A 9426-nucleotide genomic window follows, 5' to 3' on the forward strand; every position below is an offset into this window, starting at 1 on the left:
CTCTGCATCTGTTAGATTGCTGTTCTGTTCTTTCATATGGGACCTGCTTCTTTGTTTCCTCCATTCTGGCTGCCTTTCTGTGTCCGTTTCTATGTACTAAGCAACGCTCCTAAGTCTCCCAGTCTCATTAGCGTGGTTTTATGTAGTAGGTGTCCAGTGGCACAGTCCTGAGGGGTTCAGCTGCAGGCCAAATTTAGCCCCGGCTTGTGCCCCTCCAGAGCCACCTGGTAAGAGTCAGCAGCAATCCACAAGTGCTCAGCTTATAGTTCAAGAGGCCATGCCAGAAATCAAAGCCGGCTACCACCAGTGTGGGGCTTGGAGCTGCTCAGCAAGGGGCACAGGACACACCGAGGACACAACTGGATGTGGCTTGGGTAGGGCCACGAGCTGGGGAGGATGGAGTTTCAGGGAACTGTCTGGATGGAGCGACCTCTGTTATCCAGTTTGATGATATCTCAGCTATGGCGGTGCTGAGTCCACACAATGGGAGTGGGGAGGGCTCAACAGAGGAACAATAGATACTGCCAGCGCTTCTACCCAGAGAAAGCCTTGCTTCTGATCCTCACTCCAACAACTCAGTGTCGCCTTGTAAGTGGACTGTCCCCCTCTAGCAGCCCACCCGCACTGGTGCTCAGATCAAGCGAATTAGTCACCGCGAAAGTCCAGTCATGGTCATGGCCCCTTTAAAAGGAATATCTGCGGCTGCCATAGCCTCCGTCCCATTCAGCTACTTGGGACTAGGGCAGCCTCGCGTCTTCACCCCTTTCTACCTCCTACCATTGCAGGGTGATTTCTTATTTCTCTCCCTAATTTTAGGGCTTCTGTGTATCTAGATCCCAGGCAATTCTCTTGCTATTTGCTCCATGTTTCCATCACAACTTTAGTGTGGTCACAAGAGGAAATTTACAAAGCCTCTATCATCTACGCCATTTTTCCCAGTTTCCAGCACATGTATTTTAAAAATGAAAATGCCCAGTATCATCAAGGGTATCAAATCTACATTTAAAGTAGCATAATCAACTGATAAAAACTTGTTTGTTGTGTGCGAATGGTGGGAGTGTAAATATTTAATTTTTTTTTCTTTTTGCTCATATGTATTTTCTAAGTTTTCTATAATAAACATGTACTACTTTTGCAACAAAATATGTGCTTTTAATTGAAAGCAATATTGCTATTTCAAAGTTCTCTATTATCTTTCTTTTCTCTATGCTAACTAACTCCAAATTCTTCCATCTTTCTTTACAAGGCTTATTTTCATTCTGAAATAGTATTTATCAGGGTTTTCGAAACTTTGTTTTCTCTCTGTCTTCAATTCATTTGAGCTTACTTTCTGAATTATTCTACCATAACAGGTTTGACTATTTGAAAAATACTTTTCTGGTTTCTCTTTTAAATTGTAAAGTTGTATTTGCATTGCCTTTAGCCTAAAGCATCCATTAGCTAGATTGACTTAATAACATGTTCATACTAATTGTATTCGTTTGTCCAAAAAATATTTAAATACCTTTTATATATTCTGGTACTATCCCTATATGTCCTAGCAGAGATGTATGGGTATCTGTATTATGTGGGTAAATACTATATATGTGTGTGTCCATTTGCATAAAACATGCGCCAGTCTCTGGGCTTAGTGCCTTATAAGCTTTACTTCATTAAGTCCTCACAATGATCTTTTGAGATCATTATATTATTTCCATTTCACAGATAAGGTTTAGAGAGGAGCTATAATACGACAGAGAATAGCTGGTAATAGTAGGAGCTATGCCTTGCAGATGGCATCCAGGAAAGGAAGAAGATAAAGAAATGAAATAGTGTATGGGGCCATGTAAGAAATGCTATAAATGTGATAAAAAGAATAAAGATTGGAAAGAAAATTAGATGTGAGGTATATAGGAATTCTCTGTGCTATCTTTACAACTCTTCTGTATTTCTAAAACTATTCTAAAAAAGTTTATTTTTAAAAAGAAAAATGAATAAATAATTTTCTGGACCCTTCATTGATTTTAATAATTTTATCCCACAATGCCAGCTTCACGGATGTGTGAACAGCGCAGTGGCATAGTATCCCATGTTCAGACAGACCCAGTGTTTGTCATTTTATGCTCTGCAGTTGCCATCTTAAAATTCTAAATATGTTTTCTTTGAATTTATGTTTTGTAAATGAAGTCTGAAAAACCCTGGAGCATGTGCCTTGGAGCCTTCCATTCACATGCTGTCTGCCTGCTGTCAGCTTCCCTAGTCCTGGCAGCCGGCTCTCCAGCGCCTGGTGCTCAGAGCCCAGCCCAGCCTCACCCTCCATGTCTGCCCTCCTCACTGTGACCACTGCTGCCTTAGACCCAGGATGGTCACCAAGTTGTGTCTGTTGTGGAGTCAAAGGGAGACCCATGTTCTGCTATGACCCTCTGCCTCCAGCGGGGCCCTGGACTCAGGCCTGAGAGGATTGGGGTCAGCACATGCACCTGGAGGATACTTTCTGACAAAATCTGGGTGACGGCAGCAGTTCTTACTTACCAGGGCTGGCAGCACCATAAATGTTTGCGGGGGAGGCCGCTCACTAGGGAGAGACCTGTTGCCCATCCCTAAGCCAGTACTGAGCATGTCCTGGTTCTGAGGTTGCAATCCTTTCTGGGCCCCACAGTCTGCTGCAAGGTTCTGCCACTGGAGGGAGGGGTCCAGGTGACCATCAGGACCTGCCCAAGGGAGAGGTACGTTAAACAATAAATTAAAAAACACCATGACAGGTCAAGAGAGCTACCAGGAAAGAAAAGAAAAGCTTCATATGTTACATTTAATGGTAATTTTTTCCTGCTTTTTAAACAAGGAGAGTGCATTTTCATTTTGTACTGGGCAGGAAAATTATGTAGCCAGCCCTGCTGTCCTGTGGTCATGTGAAATGTCATTGTAGCTGTAGGCAATCAGAGGAGGGAACTGTTTACTCCAAGAGGAAAGGTGACTTATTTGCTTACCTCACTCTTATTTACCTTTGTTTTCAAAGTGTTTATGCACAGAGTTCTACTGCTTGTTGTTCTTAATTTTGGAAGATGACAACACTGATGACTGCTATCTGGCTAGCTGGCCGGAGAAGGGCCATTTATTATATCAATGGTAATGGACAAAGTAGAACTGCCCCAGGATGCATTCCTTTCAGCTTTATTGAAAGCCACTTTCTGCAGGGATTGCTCTAGTGAAAAGAGTTTCTCCCTTTTGAAGATTCCTGCTTGAGTGCCAAATAGGTCTCTGAACACTGCTTCCTGGACATTGCTTATTCCTGCAGATAATGGCCTTTAATGCACTGGAAAAAGCAACTTGGTACCAGTGCTGTGGTGACAGTCAACAGAGTCATCTCCACACAGAAAGGACAGGACAGACAGTTCTCACAATCATAGCAGAGCATGTTTCTGGAGAATGCACTCTTGGGTAAGTCTGATTTTCTCGCACAATATAGTTAGGTAGCTGCATGACTAAGGAAACCCTTAATCTGAACTCTTTTCTTTTAATGTAATTACAAATGCCATATTCAAATCAGCTATAAATTATGTATTTGAAGACTGTCCAATAGCCAGTTTTCAAAAATGTAAATCGGTCTGGTAATAAGAAAACAGATCATGTAAATTTTCGGTTAACTTTGTTTAACTGTTTAGGAGATTCCTTGGGAAGGGTGCTTGTGCAGGGATGGGAAGTATGGGGAAGAAAGGGCCAAAAAGAGGCAGAGGAGTTATGGCCTGAGAGGGGAGAAGCCAGGGAGACAGTAGGCTTGAGGCGGCGGTATGTATGCACTGCGTGACATCATCTCATAACCGTGTATAACTAACAGACAGCTCCCAGGAGAAGTCTCTGAAGGGTGAGCTGCTCTAAGTCAAGGGCTCTCCTATATATTGTCCTTTAATTATTAGTTACTAATGAAATGAATAGTTACGTCCCTAAAATGAGAAATATCAAATATATTTCTATGCTGGAGACAGACTTAAAACCACTCCTTTACCTGTCTATGCTTACTTAGTAATGTAAAACCAGACATAAGATGATAAACACCCAACTTGTCTACATAGGAGACTTAGAGTTCTGGCCATTTTCTAACCATTTCCAGCCATTTTAACCATTTTTTACCAAAATGTGTTCTTGATAATGAGGTAAGAGAGCAAAGTGAAGAAAATGGTGTTATTTCTTTTCCCTTTACCTGTCACTCTCCTTGCTCCCACCAGAAAGAAAGTAGCAAATGTTGGGATTCCCTCTCCTATGCTACCTATCCATCATTCTGAAGTTCCTGCAAGTCCCACCCTTGCTCCTCTGGCTCTGAGGAACTGATGTGTCTTAGATGCAGATAGCTCTATAGTCAAAAAATAGAGGCAGAAGATCAGAACAAATCCCAGGGGCCCCAGGACCTGCTATAATGCAAAGTTCTCAGGACTGTTTCCTGGGTCCACTTCCTGGCTACCCAATCTGGAGAGGGCTGGTGGCTGTTCATAAGGGCAAGGCCTGAAAGGGGTGCACATCACTATTTGCCTTCCACTGGCCACGATTCAGTCATTTACAGAACCTAACTGGAAGAAGGGTTAAAAGCTGTGGTCTGTGGCACTGCCTCTGCCACACTAAACAGTTGGTGCCACAAAACTCGGCAAAGTTCAGAAATTGGAAATACAACACTTTGGGAGCCCAGGGTGTGAGTGGAGCTGAAAACCTGAAGATTTGCTAAAAATTTCATAAGGTACAATTGTATCCAATGCAGCCAGAGACTTGCCCCTCTCCTACCCCATAAGAAGATGGGAAGTTTATCCTCTGAAGTGGACAGACAGGCTCTGGACTTAGAGATACCAGCATGGCTACGTGAGGGAGATGAGGAACCCTACTGAAAACTGTAGTATTAAGTTCAAGCTTAATCAGTGAGACTGATATTCCCAGCCTCCTCTTCCCACTAAGTCCCAGGATGCTGACAGCCATACTTGAACTTCCAGGTAGGGCTACTCTTTGACAAAAGCAAATAGCTCAGGATAAAGGACTTATAAATCTTCCTAGTGAAATGGCTGGACCCTGACCATTCACCCTACAGTGAGCCCCAATCGCTCTCAGTGAACTTCCAATGAGCTTTTTCAGTGTCTCATATTTATAAACCTATGAACAAGGGGAAAGCCAAGAATTACCAAGTAACTAAAGAGAGTCTATACCATGAAAGACAAGGTCCAAAATACAGAAATAACAATGTAAAGAGCAAAATAAACCTAAGGGTAAAATCATTAATAATTAATATCTTCAGAGATATATGAGAATGCATTGCATACATAAAACAAAACAAGATTGCTATAAAAAGGCACATCCCTGTGACAAGCAAGAGCTTTTGAAAATTAAAAAAATAGGATAGACCAAATTAAGAATTTAATAGACAAAGTGAAAGATAAAGTTGAAGAAATTTCTCAGAGAGTAGAACAAAAAGCAAAGAGATGAAAACTGGAGAAATAAGAGAATAAATGTATAGGATCAATTTAGAAGTTTCAACATCTCACTGATGGGGGTTCCAGAAAAGTGAGATAATGGACAGGGGAAATTATCAAAGAATTTCCCAGAACTGAAGGTCATGAGTTATCATATTGAAAAGGCCCACACACAATGAGAGAAAGGAGACTTGCACTAACCCACATCATTGTAAAAGTTCAGAACACCGAAGAGGAAAAGAAGAGTTGAAGAGCTTATAGAGGGAACTAACAAGTCACAACAGAAGCCAGGAGACAGTGGATTGATGCCCTCAAAATTCTAAGGGGAAATGATTTCCAATTTAGAATTCTATATTAGGTCAAACTATCATTCAAATATGAAGGATAACTATAACTCTCTCTTAACTGTTTCGAGAAAAAAATATGTACATACAAGACAGAGAAAAGACATGATAAGGCAAATACAGCAAAAATGTTTACAACTGGTGAATTGGTGAAGGGTATTTAGGAGCTTTTGGTAATATTCTTGCAAGTTTTTAAGTTTGGAAAAAAAGAATGAGGGTAGAATAAAGGAATTTTTAGATGTGTAAGGTCTCTAAAGTTTATCTCTATGTTCACTAAACCACTGTAGAATGGGATATGTTCCATGCAAACGGAGAAGTGAAAGAACAAAATGCAGCCATGGGATAAGAAAACAGAATCCAATACAGAAGAGAAGTAAAGGGTAGTCCTGGGATGACAGCTGCATAGTTGGTTAGGAGAGTAACCAGTCTAGCATGGAGCAGGAGGACCACGGACAGAGGTTTATTTCCAATAAAATACAGAGTTGATAGATTAGCCATTGGAGTAGTTTTATAGTTCAGACAGAGATGATTAAGTGGACAGAGCCCTAAAAAATAGAACAAATCAAAATTTGAGTTAATTATTAACTCCAGGGAAAATGAACAATTGCACAAGAAAGGAAAATAAATGATGTGGTTCAGACATGAACAAGATTTATATGGTCGTATCAATGCCAAAATGTATATATAATATAATCATGTTGAGAATGAGAGGAGGAGAATGGTATGTGAATGGGTGGTATAAAAGAGATCATTCCTTATATTCCGTGGTAAGAAGTCAATAAATAACGTGTAAAATGGAAAAATCAAGAAAAGCAGTAGAAATCTATTACGGGAGTAAACGTGAGAAAAATGCTTAAAGAATTGTCTCTGAGGGTTAGGAATCAGAGTGGGTAAGGATAATAAGAGAATCTTTTTTTACATATAGGTAGAATTTGTCTGGGACAGTCCCAGTTTATTCTTGTTAATCGGGCATAATTTTACTACTATTGCCCCTTTTGTTCCCAAAATTGTCCCAATTTTAATGAATCCTTGAAGTGTCATTTGACTTTTAAAACCATATTGGGTAAAAATTTGATAAAAAATAAAAAGAGAGGGCTCTTTGGACCCTAAGTAAAATAACTCTGTTTCATCCAGCTCAGCCAAAGATTGATTTCTTTTTCTTTCAAATAAATTTGTTTAAAATTAAATACAAGCAATATATCTGTTTCAAAGCACTTTTTACATTCACTACCTCATTTAATCCTTAAAACAGTTTCATGGGGTAAACATCCTATCACAGTTTATAGATGATAAAAATGAGGTTCAGAGAGGTCTTGTGACTTCATAACAAGGTGGCACAGCTTGTAGATAATAGTCCACACTGGACTTGGGCCCACTAATGACAGTTCCTATGTTCTTGCCACGCTATCAAATAATAAGGCATTTAAGCCATCCCACAAAGTGACAGAATCTGAGATGGAAAATCAAGAACCCAGATTAATAGCCTAGCTGTTAGAAAAACAGATTATGGAAAATAATTAATAATTAAACATCCTGGTCTTTGAACAGAAATTCTAATTAGTCTGTCCAATTAGGCATAGCGGAAACGGAAATCACCCTCATGGGACGACAGGCCACACCTCCCTTGGAGTACCAAAGAATGAATCTCTGCAGCTAAAGACCAAGGAAGCAGTCCTAATGGTCTTATTTTTTGAAAAAACACATCTTAAAATTATAAAAATAATGCATAAATTAGTTCTGAAAAAATAATAAAAGAGAAAAAGCACAAAAAAATGTTAAATAATCTAAATTCTATCACCTAAAGATGAACACGGTTAATATTTTAGTATATATACATATATATGTATATGTATATACATGTATATGTATATACATATGTCTTTTTCTTATACGAATAAAAAAAAATAGCATCATTATCATGCAAATTTCTCAGTAACCTGCTCCTGCGCCCAAACACTGTATTTCAAACATCATTTCATGTCCATAACTATATATCTATATCTTTCCTTTTAGTAGTTGCTTAATAGTTCATCTTTGGATTACTATATTTGACTAATCCTCTGTTGCTAATACACGGGTTGTTTTGTTTTCTTTCTTTTTTTCTATTATTAACTTTAGAGCAACAACAAAACTGCACACACATCTCTGCACATGCCTAATTATTTCCTCAGGATAACTTCCTTGAAATGAGATTATTATGCCAAAGAGAATATATTTCGGGGAGACTTCTAACTCACATTGTAAATTGCCCTTCTGAAAGGTTGTACATTCCCATCAAAAGAGGACATAAATGTCCATATCCCTATATCCCACCAATCCTGTGTGTCCTTTAATCAGTGCTGTTATCTTTCCTGAGTTAAACCATGAGGGAACAAGGTAAGTGGGTGAGATGGGAGGAAGTTGAAACAAACAAGAAATGCCAAAAGAGTTCGTTAATCTCTTCTTTCTCTAATATTTTTCCAATTTGAAACTCTGGCCTGACTGGTTCCATCTTCAGCTCACACTCCAACTTTCCCCACTCATCCCTCTTTTATAATATTTGAGTTTGGGTCAGTCTTTCTTCACGAGTGAGTACATTCCTTTGAGGCGAAGGACTTCTCCTTATATGTCGAGGTTTGGACAGCAATATTGCCTAGTAACAGGGTCACCATGACATACTCAAGGATTCTGAAATTTCAGAACCAAGCTTGTTAGAATGAACTGTTTAATACAGCTCCCACATTGACCTGTTTCCAGTGGTGGAAACAAAGCCACATTGAAGCTAGTTAAGACACAGAAGCAGAGGCCAAGAAGAGCTCTTTATACATTCCTACATCTCCTCTGATTCTTTCTCCTTGCCCCAGGGCTGCTTCCTCCTGAGTCCTCCTTCACTAGCTATGCACTGAAATGCTTTTGTTTGCTTTATATAAAGGGGTACCATTTGGAGGCTATATTCTCACAGTCCATTCTTTGTTTCCCATTTCTCATTCTCTCCAAGATTGAGTATCGCATCCTTATTCTTCCTAAAACTTTCACTCGTAGGTCAAGACATTTGAGGGCTTTGTACAATGGCTAACATTTCTGTGGTAAATCTTGGGTCTTTTCCTTCCTGATCAAGGGGGATGGTAGAAGCCAGTCTTGTTTAGTTTACATATGCAACGCCATTCTCCCTCAAGACTGGCATAGAGATTGTCACAGAGTATGCTCCACTGGGAATTCAGAACCGAATACTGCATGCTCGCCCACACTACTCATTTTATCTAAATCCCTCTTGCTGGCGGTGCCCACACTCATAGAGTGTAGCGAAAGAAAACAAGTAAACTTTGCACTGGGACATATCAACATTCAACAATCTTTGTTCTCGGAATTCCATACTTCAATATCTGCCTTTTAACACCCCTCAGACTGAAGGGGGTGGGGAGGGGGGATGGGAGGGTGGAAGATTGTAACAGACGGGTGAGTACCAGTGGGCCTAGTTCTAACTGCCCTTTCAGCCAAACCTCCTACACACAGTGCACAAACTACATTCTCATCTAGAGATAGAAAATCATTGTTTTCTGGTTTTCGTTTTCTTCCATCTGAAACCAACTGTGCCAAAATTTTCCCTTTTCACCAGGACCTGGTATAAACGTACTCTTCTAGTTTACCAATTTTAAGAGGATAATTTAACTGTCTTG

The 9426-nt window shown here is 39.9% G+C and overlaps 1 protein-coding gene across 2 annotated transcripts in view; it reads left to right on the top strand.

Annotated features, from left to right (window-relative positions):
- The first annotated feature begins 1035 nt into the window (after positions 1–1035).
- The window catches only part of LOC105298498 (charged multivesicular body protein 3), a 108621-nt gene continuing 100230 nt past the window's right edge, over positions 1036–9426 (top strand). For both annotated transcript variants that reach the window (XM_011369796.2, XM_011369794.2), the window contains exons 1-2: positions 1036–1040; positions 5662–5667. The gene's annotated coding sequence lies outside the window, so the exon portion shown is untranslated. The remainder of the gene's footprint in view (positions 1041–5661; positions 5668–9426) is intronic.

The sequence above is a fragment of the Pteropus vampyrus genome, unplaced genomic scaffold (genome assembly GCF_000151845.1).
Source record: "Pteropus vampyrus isolate Shadow unplaced genomic scaffold, Pvam_2.0 Scaffold156, whole genome shotgun sequence".
NCBI lineage: Eukaryota > Metazoa > Chordata > Mammalia > Chiroptera > Pteropodidae > Pteropus > Pteropus vampyrus.